This window comes from Anser brachyrhynchus (assembly GCF_964034855.1).
Source record: "Anser brachyrhynchus genome assembly, chromosome: 1".
Classification (NCBI taxonomy): domain Eukaryota; kingdom Metazoa; phylum Chordata; class Aves; order Anseriformes; family Anatidae; genus Anser; species Anser brachyrhynchus.
The window spans coordinates 118,623,640-118,645,483 of NC_137694.1; the positions used below are offsets into that span (position 1 = coordinate 118,623,640).

A 21,844-nucleotide genomic window follows, 5' to 3' on the forward strand; every position below is an offset into this window, starting at 1 on the left:
AGAAGCTAATCTGCGGAAAAAGGAGGGAAGGAGGAGACCAGAAGAACTGGGGTCTATTGACAACAGAGCTGTCTCCGTGAAAACACAGACAATGATTTCTTACCTGTTCTCATAAGAAGAAAGCGAAAGTCAATACAAAGCATGGGAAAGCCAAATGTTGCGAGATTGCCTGTGTGTTTCTCAGTCAATACCCAAACCTTTCGCCTTTGATGTCTCACCCTACCCAGTAGGTGTTTGGGTGTCCCTCTGTGCTCATTTGGCGCTACCACATGTACTTGGCAAGGGGGCAAGAGGGGAGTGAGGAGTTTCCATGAACAAAGTCCCTCTAGTGAAAGCCCAGAAAGACATTGGCCTCATCCAGATCAACCTTGCAGGAGCTCCTCTGCTCTGCTTGAGGAGCCTGACCTGCAGCCACCCCTGGGACAGGGCCACCCTGCTAGGGGTGGGAGGGAATGGGGAAGGGGTGCAGCTCTTGTGCTAGCACCATGCCCGAGGTGCTCGTCTGCCACACGGAGTGGTGTGACACTGAAATTTTGGATGGGAGATGCTAGGCATCCTGTTAAAATGCCTTATCTTCTCAGACCAAAACGTTCCTGTGCCTGCTGTGGGCTTGGCCATACAGCAGAGGAAGAGGCATAAGTAAGGGAGCAGGACCAGCAGTGAGGGTGGCCACAGCTTTCACCACCAGGCCTGGGGAATTTTTGGATGCTGGTCGTTTCCACCAATCCCCCTCTTATGCATGATTCCCGTGTTCCACTGGCCAAGCTGGTTTTACCAAGCCTTGGGCATTAACATCCAACATTTTGCACAAAAATGTCTCTGACAGGAGACCCATTCCTTACTTCACAATCAAAGATTTTCCCAGCAGGCAAGGGGACAAGGGGAATGGGCAAGACTGTAGTAGTATCACCGGTAAGTGGGTTCAACCCATATAGGCTGTCATGTCAGGGGCATGTAAGCAACAGGTATAAACCCTGAGATGCCTCAGCTGTAACCAATCCATTAAACTCCATATTCTGATTGTACTGATGTTCAGATGTTCTTTCGGGAACAGCCATAGCCCCTGAGTCATTGTGCTCCAGGTTGGTCTCAAGATACCAGTTTTTAGAGGCAATTTTCCTTGCTCAAGACCTCCACTGCTCAACAGTCTCTACAAGTAAACTCAAGGCAGTTCAAGGCATGGTATGCAACCACTCTGACAGTGTGTGGGAGAACAGAAATACTTTTGTCCCTGCTTTCCCTTGAGACCTGGTATTCATCCTAATGGGGTGCCCAACATCAGCCCTGCAGGGACAGGACATTGTAACGGAGAGAAAGGCTAAAGCTGGTTGGGTGGGAAGATGTCACACACTGATCAGATTTCCTTGGTGTGGCTTTTTGTCCTTCTAACCATGTTGCCACCAAGGTCCTAAACATTGGGCTATGGGGTACATCTCTGCCAAGCTACTGCAAAGCTGTGTCTTGGGGCACCACGAGGATGCTGATGACCCCAGTCCACTCCTCTGGGTCAGCTGGCTCTCATGAGACATTGCACAGTTCCTTTTTGCCCTGCTCATGATGAGCATCAGTGCCTCTTGCTGCTTGCCTGAGGGAGCAGCTCCTCGTGCTTCTCCAGAGCCCACACACGATGTGCTGAAACCTATCTTCAGGGAACTTTTACCATCTTAGTTCTTCTTTTTTTTTTTTTTTTTAATGGAACAATTTTTCAGATCCTACCACCTGCAAAGCCAGCTAGCTTAGTCATCCCGGGCTCTAAATGTGCGTGGCTCGCTGGGAGACAGCTGCTGTTGCACAAGTGCTATAAAATAAATGATACTCTGCAGCAGCCTCTGACATCTCCGGGCCTCCCAAGGCTAGAGGTGAGTGCTGCATCCACACGTGGAGATTTTCCCCTTTCCAGCAGTGCAAAGCTCCAAGGTCACAACTGCTGCTGCCACACAGGGTGACGTTGTGTTGAAATCAGTGATGAAGTTCCCACAGACCTTGGTGCAGACCTAGATTGTACCCAGGAGAGCCATTTATCCCTGCTGTTTGTCTTGCGAGCCTCGTGCTTTTGCATATGCATAAGCACACGTCCCGGTATGGACACATACAGCATAAAATAGAGTTATTTTCATGCCTATTTGTAACAAAAGATTGTGACTCAAGACCAAGAATCCTTTATTTTCAAGATCTCAGCTCATATTGCTGGGGTGTGGCGTTCCTTACCTTTCACCAGAAATGCTGGCGCAGGAGTTATCACCAATATTTCAGATAATAGATTGCAGGTGGAAACGTTTCCTTTGTTCTCGGTCTCATAAATAAGGAGGGAAGAACAGCAGCCCTGTGACCACAAAATGAACAGCTGGGCATTTTTGCTTCGCTGAGACATGCAGAAAATGCTCATCTCCATGTTATGCTCCTGAGAAGTGGCTCTCAGAAACTGGAAGTGCCTGAGGTGAGCAGGGTGCTGCTGCCCACGAGACCCCTTTGCTTGAATATTCACCGGTGTGGAAAGTTTTACCACAAAACTCCTCCTGACCCTTAGCCACTGTGTACAGGGCACAACGATGGCACGCACACAGTTCTCAAACAGCTGCTTGCAGCCGGCGATACCGATCCACCCATACCAATAGCTGAGCATCACTCACATGTGGCTGTCCTTGTTTCAAAGGCTGGTTGTGGATGGGCTTTGTGCCTCCCCTTTGGCTTGCCATCAAAGAAGCAGCACTCTGGTTGTGCCCAAGTCCTTTTATCCCAGAGGGTTATGTTGTCCCAGCCAGCAGGGTAAAGCCTTTGGATGCAAGCCTGGGTAGATGGCAAGCAAATGGAGGTCAAGTAGGAAAAGAAAAGCATCTCTCACTCCTCCAAGCAGCTCACCAGGCGGCTCTCTGAGGGGAGGCTGCTATCTTGAGTGGAGGAGGTGGGATACACGGCTTAGAAACACTTCTTTGACTGAGATTTCTTCTGGGTAATAATATCATGGAATGCATCAGGTCGGAGCGTCTCATCCTTGAATCACCGGAGCCCACCTGTGACATGACTCATGGCCTTGATGACTGGTTTAGGATGACTGAGCCTCACCAGGGCCCTCTGATTAAGCAGCCACCAGCACTCCTGAAGTGCCCTGACTTGCCAGGACCCCAAATATAGAAGATTTCATTTGGACCAGGAGAAAATTCTGATGAATAAAGCTTTCCATGGGAGGCAACAGCCCCCGTTCTCCAGCAGCAGGAAGAACAGTGGTTGTTAAAGCGATACTCCCAGCCCCAATTGGTCCCTAATTTAGCTGAAAAGGAAGATAATCTAAGCACTTCCAGCATGAGTGCTAATGTAAACACCCTCACCATCTGGTTTATTTACACGCACGCGCTCCAAGAGCTCAGTTTATAAACCACCATCTTCTCCCGAGCTGTTCGATGCTGCTGAGCCGCATCCCGTGGAAAGGGAATAAAAGAGACACCTCCGGTCTCGGTCCCCAATGAAGGAGGTTTGCAAACAGCATTTATCAGTGCCCTGCTTTTACTCCAGCGGTGGGTCCAGCTGAAGGACTGAATGTCCCTGCCCCAGCCCCTGGGTCCCTGCACACCAGCCCGCGTGTGGCAGGGACGGGGACACGCGCGTCGGTCTGGCTGCAGAAAGCCGTGTCCTTTCGCAAATGGGAAATAATCGACACTTTACTCTGCTGGCAGCCAGCACCCCCACCGGCAGCTGGGTTTGTCATTTTGCATCCTCTCAGAGGCTCTGATTTCAAATTTACAGTAACATATGCCCAGAGAGCTGCCGGCCTTCCCCCAGCATCGCAAATGCTTATTCCCTGCTGCCCCGCACAGCGATGGGTGAGGAACGAGTGACATTTCTGCTTCTGCCACAGGTCTCTTGGCCTCCTGTGGTGGAAGAACAGAACCTTTTTGTTCCTTCCTCTCTGTTTTTTTATTATTATTTTATTATTTATACCAGGCAGCTGGGGACCAGGGTGTTTCCAGTGTGGTTATTTAGCTGCATGACTCCCATTAATGTAAATGACAGTTGCACAGCTAAAGCTGTGCATATCCTGTTGAAGATTTACCCCTGGGGTTATCATTTCACAAAGACTTCCCTCTCCCCCTTACAGCCTTTGCCGCAATCATCATTGCATGGCGAGAAAATTGGAAGTCCCTGCACAAAAGGAGCGAGCAGCTCACTTAGGGAATGGAAATTTGCACCAAGAGAGCATTACAGAGGGACAGGCACTATGGGGGGAGCACACCTTTCCCTCGACCTCACTGTGCTGTCCCAAGATAGACAGTGCTTGCTGAGATGCTGCAGATCCTTGTGCCACAAAGGCATTAAAACAGGATGGTCAGAAAAAAATGTTTTGATTCTTGTTTTTAACCTTGTTAGCAAAACCAAATTTGCTTAAATATAAGCAAAACATCTCTTGTCCTTTTCCTTCCAACAACTCATGCTCTCTTTCGGCCGTGTGGGATGCCCCTTGGTGGAGATGCTGGTGCTTGAGGCAGGATGTGCCTGCACGCTGCTCACCTGGCAGAGCATCGCTGCTATGCAGCGTGAGTGGGGCCGCCCTCTCCCTGAAGACAGCCGTGCCCTGGGAGCACTCCCTCTGAAAAGCAGTGCCTGCTGGAGGAGTTATTTGTCCCCCTGACATCAGCCATAAATTCTGAGGTCAGGAGGAGCCGTTATGCTAGCTGGTATGACCCCTGATATAACACAGACCGTGATTTGTGCATCCAGCCCAGCACTTCCTTTGGAGATCCAATAAATCTTGGAGAAAGGCAGTCAGTCCTGATTTAAGAGCTGTGAGCAGTAGCTCTGTGTCGCTGGGCAAGCCGCTGCAGTGGTTAATTGCCCTTGCAGCGTGAGTGCACATCTCATTCCTGGACCAAACCTGTCTGCCTCAATGCCTTGATCCACCTCTCCTGGCCGGAGCAGCTCTCCCCCAGAGGTGCTGTCAGCCCTCAACAAGTCATCTCCTAGCTCTCCCCTTGGCCAGACAAACGAATTGAATTTCTTCAGCGTGATTCATCAGCTCTCTTCTGGGAGGTGTAGGGACCGAGCATGCAAAGAGGAACCAGCAGCATACCCGTGCCAGCACCCATGGGGAGTCAAAGCCCACGGTCCCACAACCCTGACGCTGCTGTCACCGATGCCACCACTTCTCAGGGACCCAGCAGCCCCCTGAGGTGGTGTCAGGGGCTCTGTGGCAGGACGAGAGGAGAAGGAAGCCAGGCGGCGGCAGGGAGTGCTGGGAGGAGAATAGGAGGAGGCTGCCTCGCACGGGGGAGGGCAAGAGGTGAAGGGGGGGGGGGGATTCTCACAGGACCAGTGCTTTAAAAGCAATTTAGAGGCCAGAGTGAATTGGCTGCTCTATTTTAAATCTATCCTTGCACTCACAAGGGAGAAAAACAAATTCCTCTAAAAGGGTCAGAAATAGTGGAATTAGTCTGCATCTTTTCACTGAAGGTTGTGGTTTCTTTCCAGCTGCCACAGGATAGAGTGATGTGTGTGCTTGGGTGTTCAGCCCCAGATCTTTCATTACCTGCATATCAGGTTTAGTGCTCGACAGAGGATCAGAGAAGCTCTCCTCGTTCTTCACTCTGTACTCCAGCCGCCTTTTGCCTGCAGGGAGCCAAGGAGGCAAAATGGGGTGGGTACATCCCACAGTGGCGGGCTGTCATGGTGGTGACATCCCTCAGGGCAAGAGGTGTGGTAGGAGAGGGAAAGCATCAGTGAGGAATTTAACCAGTCTCGCTCCCCTAGAGAAGACAGGCTTGGGCGAGCTGGAGGCCTGGCTGGATGAGTTCCCCAGTGCCACTTGGGGCTGGTGGCTTTGCCAGGCTGAGCACTGGGGGTGTAACCTGGGGCCAGATTTCTGCGCCTCTGCAGACAAAAAGAAGTGCAGCGCTTGGTGTGGCTGCAAAGTCACTCTCAGTAGGGGCCTTGGTGTCCCAGAGCATTAAGACCCAAGACATCCATGAACCCAAGGCATGCTGTCATGTCACAGGCTCTATCTGATATTAACTCCAGAGAATACCGAAGAGAGGGGAGTAAAATGCAGCCCCTGGGCAAAAGGTGATCTCTTGCATGTCATTTCTTGCAATTACTCTCCATTTACCCCTCCTTTTCTGACAGTCCTGTCACTGTTGGAATAAAAAACTAACTCACATATGTAGAAGGACAGCTAAAGCTTTCTGAAACCCAGTCTTTAGCACAGGAGAAGTCAACTGCTACATTCAGTGCAATGACAGATCCCTGAATTTCTCCCCCATAGGTCCCCAGCATCCCCTCAAGTTTGTCCCTAAGGCACAGGTCAGGCTGACCAGCAGGACACCCTCAGGAAGGGGTGCAGGAGGCAGCTGAGGGAAGAAGGTCCCCTCTCAAAGCACACTTTTACAGAACATGTGCCAATGGAAACCTCCCACAAAAACCACCAGTACTGTGGATAAACCAGGCCTCAGGGGCAGGAGGAGCCTTTTTAAATTAAACAAAATGAACTGAGGAGGTAGCACGTCCCAGCCCTAGCAGTGCGGTGAAGGTGAGGGGCCTTCTCAGCCTAAGCTGCTCCCTCAACATGCCGTCACACACAAGCTCAAAGGGTTTCCTGTTATGGCTTAATTTGTCACCTACTTAAATGGCTAATGAATTAGTGTTTGGGTGGTGTTTGGGTTACAAACCAGACTGACACAAGGGGGCCAGAAGGTGGATTGGGGTGCTTCTGGGCCCTCTAGTCCGTGCAGGCCTAGCAGGAGCAGAGGTCCCTTCAAGGCAGTGCGACAGCCGGGCAGGAGCTATGTCTGTGCTCACACTGCCTTTGCAGGAGCACAGCAGAGATCTGCACTGCTCTACAAAGGAGGCATTTCAATGCAGTGGTTTTGTTTGTCCTGGCTTCCTTTTCTTGCCTTGCCCTGGAGACTCTGTGTTTTGGATACTCCTCAAGGTCATGAGTGGATCTTTCAAAAGACAAGTCTGAAATAAACCATACTTTTTTTTTTTTTTCACTTGCCCCCAAATACTGGCCATGATTCATGTGCAGATTTAACACCAGTGCCTAGCTGGGTGCCCTTGTGTGCTGCTCTATTGATTTTGATGGCTCTAGTTACAGATAACGTTTTTAAAATCATAGGACTGGACAGGATCTCCTGGGCTGTTCTGCCACATCTTCTTCTGTCACACAGAGTCAATAGTACGCAATCCCTTCCATGGCCTCACAAAGCTCCAGCCTAAAACTAGGCAACGCTTTGCCCCTAGGATTCCTGCAGGAAAGCCTTTGTGGCATTTCATTCCTCCAGCGGTCATTAATTTTGTCATTTCTCCTCTAAACATAGTCAGGGGTGGTTTAGAGGCATTTGCTCAACGGCCATCATTGTCCTCAAGCTTAAATAACTCTTCTCCTTGCTTAGCGGACACGCTGGAGTAAAGAGGGGCTATGCTGGGAAGGCACATCCCCACACAGCCCCCAGCCCTGGGGAGATGCTGGGATCCCTTGGGGCACGGGACAGGGTTGCCACAAGAGGAGGCTCCAGCAGCCAGGCATGGTCCCAAGCATGGACAAGGCCTCCTTGGCTTCTCGGCCCCTGGCCATGCTGCCTCCAGGCCTTTCTAGAATTTTTCTAGCTGATACTGCTTCCGTTTGCATTTGCCTTTTCATAGCCATGAGATGCTCGTGGCTCCGAGCCATCTCATGCCTGAGTGATCCATCTCTGTTACTTTGTGGATAAGCTGCCAGCTTATAGCAGAAATTCTTGTTGTTAGTGTCCAAGTACATGGCGGTGCATTTTTCTTGCTAAATTACATCCCATTTTTCTCAATCTCATCTGTAAGGGCACTCAGCTCCTCTTACGTCATACTCCAGCCCTCATCGGTACCCACAGTGACTCCTGACTTCACGTCATTTCTGCTCTTTCTTCTCAGGTCGCTTAAAGAAAACACGGATTAAGATAGCATCCTAGGCAGCTCCTTGATGAACTCCACCAGGAACTTGCTGCCAGATTTTAATTCCCCTTTCAAGCACAGCCTGTCTTCTACCCACTGGCAGGTTCTTGACCCAGACTAAATCTCTTCCACTACACCACATCTTAATGAGCGCATTCCTGCTTGGCAACAAGGAATCAGACAGACCCGGTCTCCCCCATGCCCCAACTTGAGCAAGTCAGGCAGGGCCTGCAGCTAGTAATCCTATCCTCTCCTTCCTCTGATTTGGCATGTGCTGTCCCGTATTTCTTCATTCCTTCCTGCAGAGCTTCTCCCGACACTTTTCTCCCCATGCTGCATGCCTAGCCCATCACCGTCCCCACTCCCTGCTCTTTCCCTGAACCCACCTGCCACGTTGGCTCTTTTGTCTCCCCTTCCACAGCCTTCAGCTTGGTGGCTTCATGAAAAGCCATCGCTACAAGCCTTGCAATTGCCGATGGTGGTCCTCTCCACGCAGTGGGTTGGAGGCATCCTTCTCCCCTTGACCTGACGCGTTCTTTCTTTATCTCAGCTTCTCTCTCAGCTCATAAATTCCAGCCTTTGCATCCATTTCCCCTTGCCCCCTGCTCAACCCAATAGCTGTGCTGCTGACAAATGAGACAAAGCATTTAATCCACATCGGGGCCACAGAGTATTTAGTTCATGTTGGGCTGATGCCCAAATCACCTGGGCTAAACCACATATTTTTGCATCTGTCCTTCTGCCAGGTTCTTCTTTTCTTTACTGCTCCCCGCATTGCTCTCTGTTGGTCCTCTCTGCATGTTTAATACCACCACTGTTAAAGTTTTACAAGCTTGGGCAGTATTTTTATGTGTGTAATATTCCTACGGTTCAGATGTTTTTGCAATATTACATTTATTTTCTCCCACACTTAAAACTCCTTTGGTTGTCACTATGGAGGTGGCTTTAAAACCTTAAGTGAAGGGAAAAAAAAACTGTCTTCCTTCTCCCCATTTCAGAGATCTAAAACTTTTTATGTCAGAGTGTGCTTGTGTATTTGAGTGCAAAGAAAGCAGGGAAACAGAGGAAAAGCAACAGATGGCTAATATTGCTGGGAAACGAACTCAGTGTCATCCTTTCAGTTCTCTTCTGGCCCTCCTGAGCTTGTTCTGGAGTTATTTAGAGCCAGTTGCTCTCTGGTTTTCCTCTGTGGGCAGCTGAGACATAGCATGAGCTTTTCCAAGCTGCAAACTGGATATGTCCCACAGTCACTGAGGTGACTGCTACTTGCAGCCCGTGAGCAACCCACCGTGCACAGCACAGTGCACAAACCCTCCGGCAAAACGTGTGGGTGCTGGCAGGGGTGGGGGCACCCTAAAGGTTGTTCTTCATGCTCGCTCTGCCCACGTGAAACATTCCCCAGAGGTGCAGCTGGGTGAAGAAACACACCTGCTGCTTTTCTAAGCTGCGGTGGTAAACACCACTTGCTTGAGGGAAGGATGGAGTGTGACCTCTTCACAAGCCTCATCTCTTTGGGTCTCATGGCACTGACCCCAAGACGAGTCAGATTCGGAAAAATAAACAGAAAAGAAGAAACACACTTGTGACATTTTTTTCCTTTTACAGAATATACGTCCTAATACAGATCCCCTGTGCAGAATAGGTCATACTTCAGCTTGGTGTATGACACCCTAAGAAGGGATGATAATTTGCAGGCTGTATGGAAACACACCTGAGGTGCACAAGGAATGGTGTTAGGTATGGTAAATGTAGGGCAACTTCTTTCTACCTCTTTTGTGGAGGCAATTGCAGATCTTCTTCAGTGCAGAGGGAAGTACAGCTGTACTCACACACCTAACAAACCCCTCCTTCTCCATTGAGCCAGCTCAAATCCCTTGCCCTAAAGGGCTCCCACATCACTTCACACCATTTTTCTTGTCCTAAACCATTTCTCAGTCATAAAGAGGGGAGAGACAGCTTCTCTGGCTTCCACTTTCCAGCTATACCTACTTCAGTTTCATGTGAAAAAGTTATCTCGGCAATTAAACCATAACTCAGCCGCCGAATGGCACCGCGATGCGTACTTCCCACGCTGCCTTCATGCGATTGCACCTTTCCGAGCCTGTTGCAAAACACAGCACAAGCTGGTGTTGCTCACTACCACAAGACACGGGCAAAGCCGCTTTTTAATCACTGTTTTCCTGTGATATGATATGCATCGTGCTTGGAGGTGCTTGCTGCGTGCGTATTGACCCTGTATGGCGGGCAGTAAGGGGGCTGCCGACCAGCTGGGTGGTTTGGCACACGCCTGTGTGCTCTCTGCATAGGCACAGCATCCCTGGGCTGGCACAGATGTGGTGGGGACAACGTGGCTTTGGTCGGGTTCGCCTGAGGAGCACCTCCAAGGGCACCCCCTGATCTGCCCCCTGGGAAAAAGGCACATTTCATCGGGAGCAACGTTTGATGCGCATCTTCATTCATTTTCAGCCAATTAGCAATGGTTAGAGCAATCATCTGCAAACCCGGCACGGGCTAACAGCAGCATTTAAAGCCTGCATGGGTACATTTACAGCAGCCCATACTCTATAAACACAGCTATCGCTTCTGTACACATTGTGGCAGGAACATAGCTTGTGCACAGGGCTTGGTAGAAAGTGGGAGTTAGGCCGCAGCTGACACTTCAGCAGCACAGCACAAGGAGAAAGCCCTGCTGCCCTCAGCACACTGCTGCAGCCCAGTGCTGCCAGTACCAGTGGTAGCTTCCACCCCACTGCGGCCCTGGCAGCCGGGCACAGCCTCCTACAAACCTCAGAAACATGCAGGCCAGGACACGTGGGGAAGCTGAGCTGTGGACTGACCGGTTTTGCTTCTGTGAATTTCTTCTTCTTTTTTATCTTCTGAAGAAAACTCAGAATGACAAGATGTGTGAGGTGGGAAGGACCCCTGGAGGCCACCTGCTCCAAGCCCTGCCCAAGCAGGGCCACCCAGCGCAGGCTGCCCAGGGCCGTGCCCAGGCGGCTTTTGGAGATCCCCAAGGAGGAGCCCCCACAGCTCTCTGGGCAGCCTGTGCCAGGGCTCCTCACCCGCACAGCACAGAAGGGCTGCCTGGGGCTCAGAGGGAGCCTCCTGAGCTCCACGTTGTGCCCACTGCATCTGGTCCTGTTTTAAAATAACCCTGATAAATACCAGAGCCACCCACAGCCATGTCTCTGCAGAGATCAGAGGTGACAGCAGAGCCATCATGAGAGCTCTGTCAGCAGGAGCTGCAGTGCTACCGGGACGAGCAAGCATCCTTCTCCCAGCATCCTCCTCCCGGCAGTGACCAGCTCGGGTGGCACACGTTTGCTGCTTTGCATTATGTCCAGCCCCTTGTCCCTCTCCAGAGTAAACCAGGGCGAGAGACTTCTGCTCTGTGTCTGTAGCTAGCTTCCACCCTGGCAGAGGATGAGACACAGTCTGATTTCCTATTTATCTGAGCCCAGAGGGGTTTTCTCAGTTGCACAGCGTTGGACAGGAAAGCGCCTCTGCACATCTGCAGCCCAGGAGTCACAGAGTGACGGGGGCAGGCACGGCCCCTTGCGAGGGACACGGGCTGAGATGTGCCTTATCTCTGCCTGGGGGGCCAGCACAGAGCGAGGACACCCCTGTCCTGGTGCTGGAGGAGCTCGAGGTCAAGGACTAACCTCTCCTTGGCTTCTCCTGTCGGCCTCGTGGGAAGCATCACTGAATGTGGAGGCCATGGGACAAGGCTGGAAAAGCATTCTTCCCCTCGGCCAGCGCCAGGCAGGCAGCCCATCCCACACGATGTGGCAGGGATCATCCCAGGATTAAACAGAGGGTCAGGCCCTGAACACCTGGCCCTGGGGGGGGGGCTCCAGGGGCTTTCGCAGGGGCTTTGCTCTGGCTCTTCTCACCCGTGGGACCCCACTTGGTGGCTTCCAGACAGGGGCTGCTGCACGGCCTCGGGCAGCACCCGGTGTCCCCAGTGGACCCGTGGCTCCCATCTGGGTCTCAGCTGCCCTCAGGACCCACATGAGGACCATGCCTGGGGCTGATAAATGCCAGCAAGAGGATTTCGAGTGCAGGCGGTCGCTTCCAGGTTTGTTTATTTCCCTGATTCCTACAGAGGCGCACAAAGAGCCTGCAGGCGATCAGCACAGAGCGCTCCTTACAAAAACAAATAAAGAAGCCCTTGCTGTTCCCAGCCGGCTTGCCTTCGGGTCTATTTTAGCCCGCAGCCTCAGCAGCAGCTCCGGCAGGAGCCGGGATGCTGCTGAGGAGGGTTAGTCACCGCCGGCCCTCAGCGGGCACCTCGGTCATTTTCCCCAGCCGGTTGCGTCAGCAGAGCCCCGCGCTGCCGGATTATGCAAGCTCCATTCACAGATACGCTCGGGGTTGGTCTTTTTAACCTTTATTCCCCAGCCGAAATAAAAGCTTAGCTGATAAAGCCCCTGACATAAAAGCTTAGCTGATAAAGTCCCGTAATATACTGGAAAAAGGGAACGCGAGGCAGCGGCGATAGATTGTATTTGTGGGAAACAAAGAAGCCAACTGCAGCCCATAGCCGCAGCTGAATCTTTAGCAGCTCTGTCTTTTGAAAAGAAAGACGCTTTTCTAGCTCATCCAGGCAACAGCAGGGACAAAGATTTGCTCTGGGTTTTCAGTTTTTCAGCGGAACGGTTTGCAGCCATGGGTTTGTGCCTGGCCGTCCCTCTGCAGGCACCCTCCTGCAGAGCGCAGTGAGGGGGGCTCCAAGTCCCTCCGTGTCCGAGCGCCCGTTTCTGACCTCTCTCCTATGCCTGCAGTGCTGTGATGCCCTCTCCTTTCTCCCCCTTACCCCTGTGACTGTCTTTCAAGTGTCAAAGACAAGGGGTAGACATGAAGCAGGGGACAGGTATGTTAGACATTGGTGTGGTGGGAGCTGTTTTGCCCTCTAGTCCCGTGCCACATCCCGACTGATAGGTGTGTGCGGTGTGATTCTGGCTACTTCTGACCATTTAAGTCCATCTGAGGCACCACTCGAGTCAGGTACCAAATCTGACTGTAATGAGAAATAACTGGCTGCCCGGCTGGGTTTTCTCAGTGATGCCAGAAGCTCCCTGCCTGTCAGACCAGCGCGTAGCAGAGCTGTCTTCAGCTGATTGCGGCCAGACCACATTTGCTGGTGCAGCAAAAAAATAAATAAAAAAAATCCCTCATGGCTTCTAGCTGCGACCGTCACAGCAGAGTAAATGTTAACAACTGTATAACTGAGCTGAAGCAGTGCTTGCTAGCTGCAGTGCTCTCTTTGGAGTGACGGGGAGCTGAGCTCGACAGATAAAACTGAATCACAGAACCTTTCAGGTTGGAAGAGACCTGCAAGACCACCAAGTCCAACCATCAACCTGACCTACTGAGTCCCGTCACTAAACCATGTCCCTAAGTGCCTCATCTGCACATCCCTTAAATATCTCTGGGGACAGGGACTAAAATTCCCCCGGCACAACTTGAGGCCATTGCCTTGCATCCCACCAGTTGTCACCTGAGAAAAGTGACCGACACCCTCCTTGCTGTAACCTCCTTTCGGTTGTAGAGAGCAATAAGGTCTCCCCTCAGCCTCCTCTTCTCCAGACTAAACAGCCCCAGTTCCCTCAGCCACTCCTCATAACTCTTGTTTTCTAGAAAGAAACAGTTTAGAGGTACTGCAACACTGCAGTCCTGGTCTAAATGAAACTGGAGGTAGATTTGTGCTATCCTGGCCCAAAGAAAATCGACTTTTTAGGGAAAATTGGGACTTTCAAAACCGGCACTACCACAGGACCCAAAGAGAGGAGTGATGTGTGTCTAGAGCTGCAGTCTGCCTCTGGGATGGCCCCTTGCACATAGCACCGGTCCCAGGGAGCAGCACCTGTGACCAGGTCCCATCTCTGGCCCCTAGCAGTTTCCCTCTTCTGCCAGCCCTCTCAATTATCCAGTGTCAAAAGCAGCTGGCACAAAATTGCCTTTGTGGTAGCACGTTTCCGCACAGCACTGTGAAATATTTCATATTACGATGCCATATGTGGGATGGGCAGCATTTTTAACAAATGTTGGCCGCAGTAAAACAGCACTCTTTGGGATCACCGTGCAAACCACCTACAAGGAGGGTGAGCAGGCAACAAGCAAGGAAGGAGATCTTTATGCCCTTTGAAGGAAGAAGAAACCCCTCAAATTAAGTCAGCACTTGCTAGCAAGCCCACCCCACCCCTCTAAGTCACTTTGTCAGCTCTGGTGCCCAATGCCTGGCTTTGCCCATGCTTAGTAATGCAATTAGCTCACACGCTCAGAGGCTAATAAACCTGCTTACAGCACCGTGAGCAACAGCTCGCAGGCAGGGGAGGCGTGGGGATGCCGAGAGCATCACCTCAGCCCCTGAGTTTTCAGGTCTGGGATGCTCTCACCCCCCTGGCTGGGTTTGGGGTGCAGGAACCTGCCCCACTCGTCCCAGGGCTTCACACGTGGCCGCCCCCCGGCGTCGCCAGCTGCCCGTCTAATAAGCAAGCACTAATTCAATTTTCGGCTTTGCTCCTTCATCCTTTCGTGCCGCCTCCTGAGCCGCTTTGTGCCGACGTCTGCTGATGTCAGGGGCTTCGGGACGGCGAGGGGAGGGCGAGGGGGACGCAGGGAGCTGCAGAGCCTCCAAATGATAAGAGGAGCATCACGAGTGGGCACCGCATGGCCATGTCTGGGAGCGGGATTAAAACTTTGAGCCCGTGATATGAGGAGTCTTCTGTCGTGCTCTGAGTGGAAGATTAGCGAGCTCAAGCTCGGCATGAAATTCAGGAAGAAAATCCTATCACACGCCGAAAAAAATGTTGCCACGTGCTATAATCCCGCTGGAGGGGGCTGAATAACACACAGCACAGCCTTAAGGGTCCCTGCTTCATTATCTCAGCCCAGGTGCTAGACAGCATGTCTACAAACCAGGCTAAGCACCCTCCTTCCAGCCACCACCCCAGAGTTTGGACCAGCCCTGATCAGACTGCTGATGTCCATCCTCCTCCTCCTCCTCCTCTCCTCCTGCCTGCTGGACCCAGGGTATGCCAGGGATCCTCAAGTCCTGGATTAGGACAGCAGCATTAGCCTAGCCATCTTCATTAGTGAGTTACTTAACTTGTTCATTCAGACACAAAATGCCAAAGGCATGCACTTGAAAGCAAACAACCTTTGCTTTTACACAACCTTTTCTGCTCTTACCCGGGGCACTTGAATCCAGAGCCAGCTCTGCACATCTGCAGGTCCAGGTAGCACAAGGACATAGGCAGAGGGGCTCTCAGTGACCAGAGCAATGCCCTTGGGCTCACATTCTCTGCTTTGGTGGCAAAGCCCAAATGTAAAGCTCCCCACCTCCCCCATTTACTTCCTATTTCTCTTTGGGTTCACATTACTGGCAGCTGTGCTCAGCCACACCGCTGGCTCACCTCTGCATGCAAAGCCACCATCACCCCTGTCGAGACTTCCCTCCTCCAAACTCCTTTTCCTGTCCCCAGTCAGAAGAGGCCAAGTGACAGGGCGATGCAAGCTGACAGGAGCCGGGAGCCTCCCCCTTTCCGCTGCGCATCGCGTGCATCCGCAGCTGCAGGCTCTCAGGCACCCCTTGCTGGACCGTGCTTCAGGACAGCAGCAGGCTACCTACCAGCCAGCCTGCGGAACAGATGAGTCACTGCCTGGTGCAAAGGACGAGCTAAGAGCTTCACGAAGCTGCCTGGTCCTTGTGACAGACACAGCAAAGGCAACCGGCATTAAAAGCAATCAAAATATATAAATAAATATATATAAATGTAAACCAGTTGGGCTGGAGCAATTCATAAAGCAAAGATGTTCTGGGTAAGCTCCTCAAAGCTGGGAAAAGGAAGGAGATACGATGCCCTCAGCCCTACCCTCAGAGGCAGACATGCCATGCCGCTGTGGAGAGGGAATGTGCTCCCAGAGGTAGCCCTGCATTTCTGGGGGGGGGGGTCTTGGGGCTTGTCCTAGGGCTGGAGGTGCTTTCCTCCCCGCCAGCACCTCTCTGGCACAAAGGCACAAAAATGCTTCCGTGCATCCCAGCTAAGAAGCAGCTCGCGATGCAATGAGATGCGGTAAAAACACTTTGAACTGAGAGGAGGAAGAACTCTGTAACACAAAGGGAAATCTCTGCGGAGGAATCGGCGCAGGCAAGACAGAAAAAAGAGCTTACCAAAAAGCCATGGAGCTCTAGGAGGATCCTTTCGAGCTTGCCGTGCACCCGAAGGAGATGCTGAGCATGACATCAGCATTGCCCCAGTTATGCAAATTGCTCGCTGGTTTGTGCAGCAGGACAGCAGCATTTTGTTTGCCTCGCTCCCAGCCCCCAGCGCTGCTCTGTGCAGGGCGGGTGGTGACGCACTGGGGGGGGGGGGGGACACAGAGGGGCTGGCAGGAGCAGGGTTTGCATTTCAGAGCCCCCCCTGCCACCGCAGGCGCTCCTGCTTTAAACACGGGGCTTGTTCCTGAGCCCAAGGGGACGGGAGATGGCAGGAGGTGGTTACGGATAATAACCCATGCTACAATGATCACAGCCGGCTGGGAATGCGTGTCCCCAGTGCAGCCACCCTGGCCATGCTCACAGGGCATGAGGCACGCTCACCCTCCAGCACCGTGTCCGTCTTTCAGGCTGGGAGCAGTGGGAGGAAGCACAGAAACACTGACCCCGTCGTTCACCCTGTGCTGCTGATCGCCAGGAATTGCCTGGCTGCTCGGTGAGACCCACCTTCGCCAAAAGGTTTTGGTGCATCTGCTGGGGAAGTGGTTTCAGTGGTCTGCTCAGGGAAACAAACTTCCCACATTCACGGACGACACAGCGCAGAGAAAAGGTCTTCGTTTCCCCCCCTAACCAAGATTAATTTGGGGTATTGGGAAATTCTGTGGAGAAAGTTCTGAGCCAAGAGAAAAAGATCCGAAAGGCATCCTTCTTGCAGATACATCCGAGACAGCAATTGTACTAGCCAAATGCTAGATATGCTAAATGGCACGCTACCAGAAAAGAAAGGCTGGCTTTTCTGCAACATGCTTTCAGCTTTTTGCCCCGATGCTGCTACTGGAGACGTGCAGAGAAGCCTTGAGCCCTGGAAGACCCCTGAAAGCTGTCAAAACTGCTTGCGAAACCCTAGCTGATGTTACATTTCAGTGCCAAACTATGCTAGTTTCAATAATTTTTCACTACAGCCTAATTCAGCGGCCTTCCTGGACTGGACCCTGCCTTCACGAATTCGACAGTATGAATCCAGCTGAATCCCGGGCCCTCAGACCAAGCCCCAGCAATTAGCGCTCACTGATTTATCACCGCGAGGGTACGGGAGCCTCTGCAGACGCTATGCAAATAAAGCACAGCAGTGAATGCAAAAGCTCCACTCGAATTTACAGCATCAATATTCATACTCTGAAAATGAAGACCTTCTTTAGTCTATTAGCATACGGTAATTAATGGCCGGTACAAAGGACCGCAGCTGTATACAAACAAACCTTCCTCCTCATGGGAAACCGGCTGCAGTGGTCCCCCAGGAAGTGTTATTTCCTGGGAGAATGCCAAGCTTTGAAAAATCTGTGGGGAGCTTATTCTGTGTCTAAGTACAGAACTTCTGATCTTGAAGTACGCAATTGACTGGGGAAACTACCTTATTATTATTATTATTTTGTTGTTTTACCCGTCTGATATTTTTATTTTTGGATTTATTTTTTTCATGGAAAATTTGGCCCGAAAGCCGATAGGGCTGTATCTCCCTTGAAATCCCAGCTCCCAGACCTTCTGGAGTGTCCGAGAGCCGCAGTCTCGTGTGTCCACAACCAGCTGAGCACCCATCCCTGGTAAGGTGAGACGCTGCCCTAGATTTTCTGGCAGAGCTGTTATTGCTCGTTGACAAACTCACTGCCTGTTTTGCCTCCCGGCCAAATCAGACAGCGTCACTGCTCCCAAGGTGCTGTGAAACTCAAACCCTTTGGAAGCAGACATTTATCACAGAAACAGAGAATCATAGATGTTTTGGGTCAGAAGGGGCCTTCAAGATCATCCAGTTCCAACCCCCCTGCCATGGGCAGGGACACCTCCCACCAGACCGGGCTGCCCAAAGCCCCATCCAGCCTGGCCTTGAGCACCTCCAGGGATGGGGCATTCACAGCTTCTCTGGGCAGCCTGTGCCTGTGCCTCACTGCCCTCTGAGTAAATAATTTCTTCCTAATGTCTAACCTAAACCTACCCTTTTAAATTTATTAGACTTTATTTATTTATTTATTTTAATTTTAAAGTTTATAGGACTGAGGTATGGGCAGTCCTCAGGAAATAGCCCGCTGACGCTGCGTTGCCCAACCACCAGGACCCTCATCCTCCACCGCCACTGAGGGAGAAGTGAAGAGTGCAAGGGTGTTTGGGCACATCCCAGCTGAATCACTCTGTTCTCTAGGAGGGGAAAAACTTCCAGTGGGCTGACGTGCATTGATAGCAGGACAGGTGCTCAGGCTCTCTGCCAAGTTTGTTTCCCTTCTTCTCTTTGACATGAAATGAGAAAGCCAGAGGATTTGCAATAATATGAATTTAGTTGGTTACTGCCTTAAAACGCAGAATGCTGGAACGCCTCCTGGGCCTGACACTTCAGCAGCTCATCTTCCCCAGGAATGCGTGGCTGGCTGGCAGGGAATGAACTCAAAATGATGCCCCAAATTTCCTGGATTGAGCCCAGATGTCATCTTCTTTTCCCCAGTCTCCAGGCCATGGAGGTGCTGACTCCTTCCTCAGGATTTTTAACACCATGGGCAGTCAGGTTGATCTGGCATGATTTACCCTTAACTGATCCATGCTGGCTGTTCCCCACTACTTTCTTCTCCTTCCTTCCTTGCCAGAAACATCCTCCAAGGAGACTCACTCCGTGGTTTTCTCTATTATCTCCTGGTAGTGCCTTTTTTCGCTGGAGCTCCCTCTCCATCTGATATCCGCAGCCACTGCTCTGCTGCACGGGGAGCGGGCCCAACAGCTGCCTGCTCGTGGAAGAGAGGGAGAGATGCATCACTTGCATAAATTAACTCCTAAATTAAATTGCAGCCTTATAAAGTACCACTGCAGCACACAGCTAATGCTACCCGGTGAAATCTTGCCAGAAAGAGAGCAGGATGGTTTTCGTAACAGCACTTGAAAAGGGCACCAAAGGAGAAGCAGCAACATTTGTCTTCTTTTTCTGTTTCTCTGTGCTCAGTACCACTCTTCTGCCCACCGGGCTGGAGGCAGAGACGTCTGATAGGGAGCACTGTAAGATGAGAGGTAAAGGTGCACTTGCAGCTAATTTACAGGAACAGGAAAAAAGCGCATTACCTCCGTTTCACAATGCTGACTCTGCCTGCCCTGCAGAGCCTCGTCTGCTATATAATTACAGATCAAATAGCATGTTCATTCAGATCTTACCGGATCAATCGTCTACAGTCTCCCTCTGCAACTTTGCTCCTGCACCTGAGCCCAAACCAAGCTGATCAGCGCTTCTCCTCTGACCTGAAGCACTGAAGGGCCCTGAAGGAGGACCAAAGAAAGGGCATAACAGCTAGGAGGCAAGAGGACACCCAGCATCCAGGGCTGCAAACCCATTTGTTAAAATGCCCTATTCCAGAAACAAAACCCAACCAACCGAACAAAACAAGCAAATAGCAAGCAAATGACCCTTTCCCCCCAGCCTGAGCAGTGAATTTTCAGACCCTCCTGACTGTTCCCTGGTGGGTGGTTTCTCTGGCAGGATGCCGCACATACCCAGTTCATACTGCAGCAGCAAAGAGTCTCCCAGATGATTTTATAATGTGGAGGAGTCTGAGCTCAGGGCCTTTTTCTGTCGCCCTCTCTCCTGCGAGCAGATTACTGGTAGGAATAAAGCACTGGCTGGGGAAAAAAATTCTGTACCAAAGTCGTTTGACTTCCCAACAAAATGACAGTGTTTTGGAAAGGAGTTGTATGACCTGGCATGGTCTGCCCCGCGAGGGGAGTGAAGGTACATGGGGAGAGGGTCCTGGCTGAGGTGAGGAAGGCTTGCTGAGCTCCTGGGGCTGCGGCTTGCTGCAGGAGCAAGGGAGGTAAGGCTGGGAGGTCCCACAGCTGGCACTGACCCCCCACAGAGGCTTCACCGCACCAAGTGTTCAGCCATAAAATAAAACCATCAGTCCTCACGCAAAGCCTCTTCAAGACATCCCCATGCTGCAACACACCGCCCCCAGCTCCTGCCAGGACTACACTGCGTAATCCCCCTATACACCATATTACAGAGCTCCAGAAAGCCAATCCCACGAAAACTAAGCAACCAAAACCCCCAAAACTTGCACGTGGAAGTCCCGTTGCCTCTCTGAGCTGCCTCTCGGAGGGGTGGCGTCCCCTGGCAGAGCAGGAAGGAGCGCTGCAGGATGGGGCAGGGGCAGCCGGCCTGCACTTGGCACAGCCGGAGGGTCTAACGTGGCCAGCTGCTCTCCATTACAGGTGACAACACAGGGGATGGAAGGATCCCAGGTCACCCGTCGGAGCCTGGGGCAGGTTTCCGAGCTGGCAGCAAGAGACAAGCCTCCCTCCTGCCCGCTGCCTGCCCTGTGCAAGCTGAGCAGGTCTGGAGCCAGGGAAACACGGTGGCTTTGGGGGCCCTGTCCTGCCACGGCCCCCTCGCTGGCAGCACTGTTTTTTTCCCACAGAAAACTGCATATTTGACGGTCGTCTTTTACAGCCAGCTACTGCTTTAGGAATATTTTTCTCTTCCTGTGCAATTTGCAGAGTACTCTTCCAGCCTGGAGGACGACGGGCTGTGTTAAGAGGACTCCAGCATCCCTTCAGGGGCTGGTTCTTCCTTTGCCTTGAACGCTGTCACCCAATCCTGCTCGAAACATAGCTCAGGGGAGATTATGTGACCACAGACGTCATCGCTGCTAACAATTGCGCACTCTGCTTTGTGCTTTTTTTCCCCTTCTCTCTCTTTTTTTTTTTTTTTTCCCAAGTTCTCCTAAGAGAAGCGGTTTCTGCCTGGCGATGTGAAATGCTACCTTTATCACTTCTCCCTGGCACCAACAGCATTACAGGTTGTCAGCCTAAAAAAAGCCGCATTGTCTGATGGCGCAGAGCAGGCGTTGCACCGGCAGCATCCCCTCACCGCGCCGGGCTCCAGAGGTGGAGAGGGCCCCGTCAGGTGTTGACACAAACGTGGCACGGCTCTTTCTGGACAACTCCTGTGAAGCTGAGCCTGCTCAGGCGTTGAACTTATAAATAGAGATCCTCACACATGCAAAGGTTCAGCCGGGAGCCCTGCGCGCCAGCCCCCCCGGATGGGATACGCACAGCGAAGTGCAGAAGGGGGAGAAAAGGAGAAAAGATTGCTCAGTGCTGAAACATCAGCAGTGATGCAGGTCTCTAAGTGGGTCAGATGGAAAAGTGATGTTAACGAGTTTACACGAGAAGGTTGTTTTTTTTTTTTTATAAAAAAAAAACAGCTAATGGTGAAGGTGAAGCAAAGGCAAAGCCCAGGGTTTGGAGGATGCTGGGCTCATCAGTGAGGAACAAGGTACGAGCCTTCCTCCTCACCTCCAGCACGGACTTTTTTGTTTCTTCACCACAGATACAAAACAGATGGGGAGAAACGGAGGACAGGCCTGGTTGGCGATTATTTAAAGCAACAACAACTATGAAGTTTCCATGATGAAATCTGATTCTTGCAGAGAGCACACACGTGTGCACTGGCTCCAGAGTACCTCGTGGCAATCAGCTGAGCGCACGGTACGCAGGTTATCTACTTGCCAGCCTTCCCTGTGCTCATATACCATTACAAGGAGGTGCACCATGCAAGGAGCATCACAGGAGGCATAATATGGATTTACGGCTCGATATTTCAGGGCTATCTAAGAAGCGATAGAGGTTTCACATGACTTCTCTGCAAAATGATGTAAGCTGAAGGCATTGATGTTGGTATCTTCA

The 21,844-nt window shown here is 51.6% G+C and overlaps 1 long non-coding RNA gene across 2 annotated transcripts in view; it reads right to left on the reverse strand.

Moving 5' to 3' along the window:
- The window catches only part of LOC308188610, a 34,723-nt gene extending 18,487 nt beyond the window's left edge, over nucleotides 1-16,236 (reverse strand). Inside the window, exons 1-2 of one of the 2 annotated variants that reach the window (XR_013945641.1) lie at nucleotides 16,088-16,236; nucleotides 5,519-5,598 (exon numbers count right to left, since the gene is read on the reverse strand). This is a non-coding gene — a long non-coding RNA (uncharacterized lncRNA). The remainder of the gene's footprint in view (nucleotides 1-5,518; nucleotides 5,599-16,087) is intronic. The other variant, XR_013945640.1, reaches the window with a different exon arrangement.
- Between the last annotated feature and the right edge of the window lie 5,608 nt (nucleotides 16,237-21,844).